Below are 6371 nucleotides of genomic sequence, written 5' to 3'. Positions count from 1 at the left end.
TTAAATGTATATATGGTAATTATAAATGAGCTGGCATTGTTATATTGTATGTTTGATGTATGGTACTTGTAAGCTCAGTTGCTTACAACCATACTTACCATTGTAACTGTAACGTGGTTTATGAAAGACCTTGAAGTTTTCAGTACATGACTTGTCCACGTTATCTCCTGCACAAACTTTGAAAGCATGAGAGCAACTGCTGCGACATGTTTGCAGGTACTGTGAGGTCCACGACCAGCAGGGCACTCGCAGTGCGAGTTGAGGATATCTCCGGTAACTTTGTCAAGTTTTAACTTGAAAGTGTAGGAAACCTGGTAATGTAAATATATAAAACAAGTGATTTACTTAGGTTTATTTAAGAAGTTTATAAGTCTTTTTTACAAATAGCATTATCTACTAGGGTAATATTTGGATTTTTTAAGTGATTTACATAATTAATAATTATATTATAACAATATTTGGGTTTTTTTGTGCTACACGTTACCTTATTTTTCATTGATGCCCCGACAATACCAGACAGGAAAATTCCATTGCCATTAAACATGAATGAAACTGCCTGAATCCTCCTATTTTCCACCAAGTTTCGACCTTTTTCAATTGCTTTCACATCTCCAGAACACTGTTTATCCCCTGATAAAAGAAAAAAAAACCCCAAAAACTATAGTAACAAATTTTGAAGCCTTTTGTTACCTTAGAATTTCAGGTACATACGTACAGGTGCTGTTTTGCAAAGTTCTAGATAAATAATTAACACTTTCTGAATCAGAATAAAGTAATTTACCAGCTAATCGATGTACAAACAACATATCAGTTAGTTCGGCACACAGTTTTTAGCTCACCTGAGCTGAAAGCTCAAGTGAGTTATTCTGATCACATTTTGTCTGTCGTCCGTCTGTCTGTCTGTCTGTCTGTCTGTAAACTTTTCACATTTTCATCATCTTCTCAAGAACCATTGGGCCAATTTCAACCAAACTTGGCACAAAGCATCCTTAGCCTAAAGGGATTCAAAGTTGTGAAAATTAAGGACCACGCCCTTTTGCAAAGGGAGATAAATAGGAATTTATGAAAATTTTCAAGAAATTTTAAAAAATATTCTTCTCATGAACCATAAGACCAGGAAAGCTGAAACTTGTGTGGAAGCATCCTCAGGTAGTGTAGATACTAAATTGTGAAAATCGTGACCCCAAGGGTGGGGTTGGGCCATAATGGGGGGTCGAATTTTAACATATGAATATATAGAGTATATCTTTAAAAATCTTTTTCTCAGACACTAATCGGCCAAGAAAGCTGACACTTGTGTGAAAGCATCATCAGGTAGTGTAAATTTTGAAAATCATGATCCCCGGGGGTAGGGTGAGGCCACAATGGGGGGTCGAAGTTTTACAGAGGAAAATATAGAGTAAATTTTAAAAAAATCTTTTTCTCAGAAACTAATCAGCCAGGACAGCTGAAATTTGTGTGGAGGTATCCTCAGGTAGTGTAGATTCAAAGTTGTGAAAATCATGATCCCTGGGTGTAGGGTGGGGCCACATTTGGGGGGGGGTGTTAAAGTTTTACATAGGAATATATAGAGTAAATCTTTAAAAATCTTCTTCTCAGAAATTAATCAGCCAGGAAAGCTGAAACTTGTGTGGAAGAATCCTCAGGCAGTGTAGATTCAAAGTTGTGAAAATCATGATCCCTGGGGTAGGGTGGGGCGCAATGGGGTGTTAAAGTTTTACATAGGAATATATAGAGTAAATATTTAAAAATCTTCTCCTCAGAAACTAATCAGCCAGGAAAGCTGAAACTTGTGTGGAAGAATCCTCAGGCAGTGTAGATTCAAAGTTGTGAAAATCATGATCCCTGGGGTAGGGTGGGGCACAATGGGGGGTCGAAGTTTTACATAGGAATATATAGAGTAAATATTTAAAAATCTTCTCCTCAGAAACTAATCAGCCAGGAAAGCTGAAACTTGTGTGGAAGTATCCTCAGGTAGTGTAGATTCAAAGTTGTGAAAATCATGATCCCTGGGGGTAGGGTGAGGCCACATGGGGGGGGGGGTGTTAAAGTTTTACATAGGAATATATAGAGTAAATCTTTAATAATCTTCTTCTCAGAAAATAATCAGCAAGATGATTCTTTGTAATTGTTAAGACTTTGGCTCCAGGACAATTCTTTGGTCTCACAAGAAGGTTCAGAGTTTGATGTTGCTAAATATCCCATATATAATCCCATATATAAACAATTGTAAAGGATCTTTTTGAGAACTGCAATACTCAAAATGTGATATGACTATAAAATTGAAGCATGCAGGCATTTTTTCATTAGAATCTTTTTGTATTACTGTATTGAGTTATTGCCTTTGATTTATTGATTCTTGATTATTTTAATTAATGCATCCACTGTTATCCAATTATTGTGATGATTATTTTTATACAATAATTAATATTCAGTGTATATATGTTGTTCTGCATAAGTTTTTTTGGGTTAGGACGGATTGGTTTGTTTATTTTTGATTTCCAATTTTTAGATACTATGAATTATTTTAGGCTGGCACATATATGGGGACAGTTTCTACTGAGTTACATTGAGCGACTGTTTGGGGTTAAACTTGAACAGGTTGGGATAGATGGAGTGTGTGGACAACCTGGCGCTACCTAATTTCGTGTTTAAGAACCTACGATACAGAGTATGCGGTCATCCCTGCCTTGTATCGCATTACTACAAGAGTGCGGTCATTCCTGCTTGTAATGGTGGTGGTTGCGGCGGAGCACTAGTGTGTGGTCATCCCGTCTGGTGTTCTAGCCTTTCTAGCGCAGTGTGCGGCAATCCCTGCTTGCGTTAACGTTGGTACCTGTTGAGTTGCCTAGGTGTGCGGTCATCCCTGCCTGCGTAACGTTGAGTCCCTATTTATGTACAGGAGCGGTGATTAAAGTCTGCTCTTGTAAATATTGGCAGCAATTAGGGCTATCCCAGTCTATCTCCGGTATGGGCCCGCGGGGATCACAGGCAGTGACCCCTTGCACGTTACAAAATCATCCTGTTAGAACATAAGAATATCCAGGGGGGAAATGGATTTCATTTATACAGGATCTACATTTATTATTGTACATTGTCAAGATTGTTTGTATTATGACTCCATTTAGCTGACTTTATCATACCTATTGTTCCTCAGGTGAGCGATTTGGCCCATGGGCCTCTTGTTGAATAATGTCTCCAAGGACTTCTGTTAGCTGCTAGAATCCCCTTGAAGGCCATGAAAGGGTTGGTAGAAGGACTGGTTCACTCTCAGAATTGTTGTTTCTTTCGTATGCTCTTAACCTATCGCCAGATTTGTAATGTATTTAAGTCACAATCATATAATATCGACAACCACAGCATTATATGCATAGACACAAACATCTGACCTTTAAAAAGAAACGAATGAACTGTTCACCATTTCTGATTAAAAAAAATCACTGAAATGTACTGTACCTCTCAACTCTCAACTCATCTGTCTTACTGCCTTTCGTCGATGCTCATCTAGTTATGAGCTCTTTTTTCAACCTTTCAACAGTCCATGATACAAAGGACGCGCTACTAGCCTCCAAAGTTGCAAGCGTTTTTAGCTCACGTGAGCTGAAAGCACAAGTTAGCTATTCCGATCACAATTTGTCTGTCGTCCGTCTGTCTGTAAAGTTTTCACATTTTCAACATCTTCTCATGAACCACTTGGCCGATTTCAAAGTACCCTGGCACAAAGCATCCTCTTAAGCTAAGGGAATTCAACGTTGCATCCTCAGGTAGTGTAGATTAAAAGTTGTGACCTTCATAACCCTTGGGGGTAGGGTGGGGCCTCATTGGGGGTGACTATTTACATAGGAATATATTGAGTAAATCTTTAAAAATCTTCTTCTCAGAAAGCAATCAGACAGGAAAGCTGAAACTTGTGTGGAAGCATCCTCGGGTAGTGTAGATTCACATTTTGAAAATCATGACCGTCGGGGTAGGGTTGGGCCTCATTTGGGGGGGGGGGGGGGTTCGACTTTTTTACATAGGAATATATAGAGTAAATCATTGAAATTCTTCTCAGAGAGCAATCAGCCAGGAAAGCTGAAACTAATGTGGAAGCATCCTCGGGTAGTGCAGATTCAAAGTTGTGAAAATCATGACCCTCGGGGGTAGGGTTGGGCCTCATTGGGGGTTGACTTTTTGCATATCAATTTATTGAGTAAATCTTTAAACAATTTTTTCTCAAAAACCATTTTGCAAGAAAAGTTGAAACTTATGTGGAAGCATCCTTAGCAGACGTAACTTCAAGGTTGTGAAAATCATGACCATCTGGTAGGGTGGGGCCACAAATGGTGCCAAATTTTTACATAAGAATATCTAGAGTAAATCTTTTAAAATATTCTTCTCAAGAACCATTTGGTCAGAAAAGCTGAACCTAACATGGAAGCTTACTCAGATAGTGTAAATTTAAGGTTGGGAAAATCCTGACTCACGAAGGTAGGGTTGAGCCACGATGGGGGGTTGCATTTTTACAAAGGAATATATAGAGTAAATATTTAAAAACCTTCTTCTCAGAAACCATTATGCCAGGAAAGCTGAAACTTGTTTGGAAGGTAGTGAGATTTCAAGGTTAATCATGATTGCTGGGGATGTGATGGCGTTACAAGGGGAGGGGGACAGATTTTTACACAGGAATAAATAGAAAAATATCTTTAATTGCCTAGAAAAGCTGTAACTTTAGTGAAAGCAACTTCAGATAGTGTTGATACAAATGTGTTTAAATTACAATCTTTAGGAGTAGTCTAGGCCACATTGGGGATTCAGTTGTACAAGGAAAACATTTTAATTATTCACCAAAACTGAAATATTATAATATATGCAAGCATTTGGATATTTTGCTGATTCTGTAATATTGTTTAAACTTTGGCCCCTGGACGATCATTGGGCCTCACAAGGGGGTTCAGAGTTTGATGTAGGTTTATAACCTGTATATAAACAATTGTTAAGGGTCTTTTTGAGAACCGCAATGCTGAATGTGATATGACTACACAATCATCCTGTTAGAAAAGGATCTTGATTATAAATATAGGAATATCCAAGGTGAAACAGATTTTTTTTGTATAGGACCTACATGTATTATACCACATTGTCCAGATATTTTGTATTGTGACTCCATGAATCTGATTTTATCATGCCTATTGTTGCTTAGGTAAGCGATGTGGCCCATGGGCCTCTTATGTATTAAAATCATTGTTTTTTTTTTAATTTTTCCCTTACGGCTAATAGCACTTAGATTGGTTATGAACGGGTTATCTTACATTTATTACAAGACAGAAATCTATGCGATTCAGTGAAACAACCTCCATTTCTTTCGGCGTAAGATTATGAAGAGTCTCAAAACTGCCTTATGATGCATTGTAAAGCTTTCTGAATGACAGTTGTTGTTATCATTAAACAGTTTTATATTATTTTTTAATCTAAACTAAATCTACATTTAAAAAAAAAACCGGACTTCCCGAACTTGCACAGACTTACCGCAGACTTCTTAGTACAGAGGCGTGCCAAAAGTGAAGATAAGTTACTCTCTTCTTTCCTTTACTTTCGTCGATAACGGTAAGTTCATAGGTGAATATGTAGGTTATAAATTCAAAGTTATCCCTCTTGTTTTGCAAACTGAAAGTTATGACGTAGAAGTCTGACCTTTGGGGTAACCGGAAGTGTGACACCGTCTGCTAGTCTATATATAGCCCGTTCAACAATGGCAACAAAAAGACGAGAGCTGTCATTGTTAGAAAGAAATGCGATTGTTGAGTTACATAGCGCGGGTATCAAGGGGACAGACTGCTTAGCAAACAGGGCATCCACTACCAACTGTTTATGGAGTTTTGAGACGTTTGAAAGACCGAGGAAGTGTAGAAAACCAAAGTCGAAGTAGGAGGCCATCTTTGTTGTCGGAGAGGGATACTCGGAAACTTGGATCTGTCGTAAAAGCAAACAGAAGACACCCACCCTGATATATGTGAAATATTTAATGAGTTTAGACCTCAAACTGTGTCAAAACGAATAATTCAGAGAAAAATATACGAGGAAAAGTTCCACTAGTGTGTTGTGCGAAAAAGTATCCGAATTCGTGCGGAAAACGTGAAAAAGCGACTTGCATGGTGTAAATTAAACAGACAGAAAACTGTAAATGAACACTGGAGTAGAGTTACTGTAAACGTATAATATTTGCTTGTACGGTATTTGGCGGAAATTAGTTTTTGAACAAGTTGGCGTAGATTTGAATTAGCGTATTCCTGAATGTGACTATTCTTGAACATATATGCATGGCATTTAGCGATGTACTTGATTTAGCGGAAGCCGCAGACCGCCAAAAGCGCTAAATAGAATACACAGCT

Source organism: Crassostrea angulata, chromosome 3 (assembly GCF_025612915.1).
Source record: "Crassostrea angulata isolate pt1a10 chromosome 3, ASM2561291v2, whole genome shotgun sequence".
Taxonomy (NCBI): Eukaryota; Metazoa; Mollusca; class Bivalvia; order Ostreida; family Ostreidae; genus Magallana; species Magallana angulata.
This window is presented reverse-complemented; position numbering follows the sequence as displayed.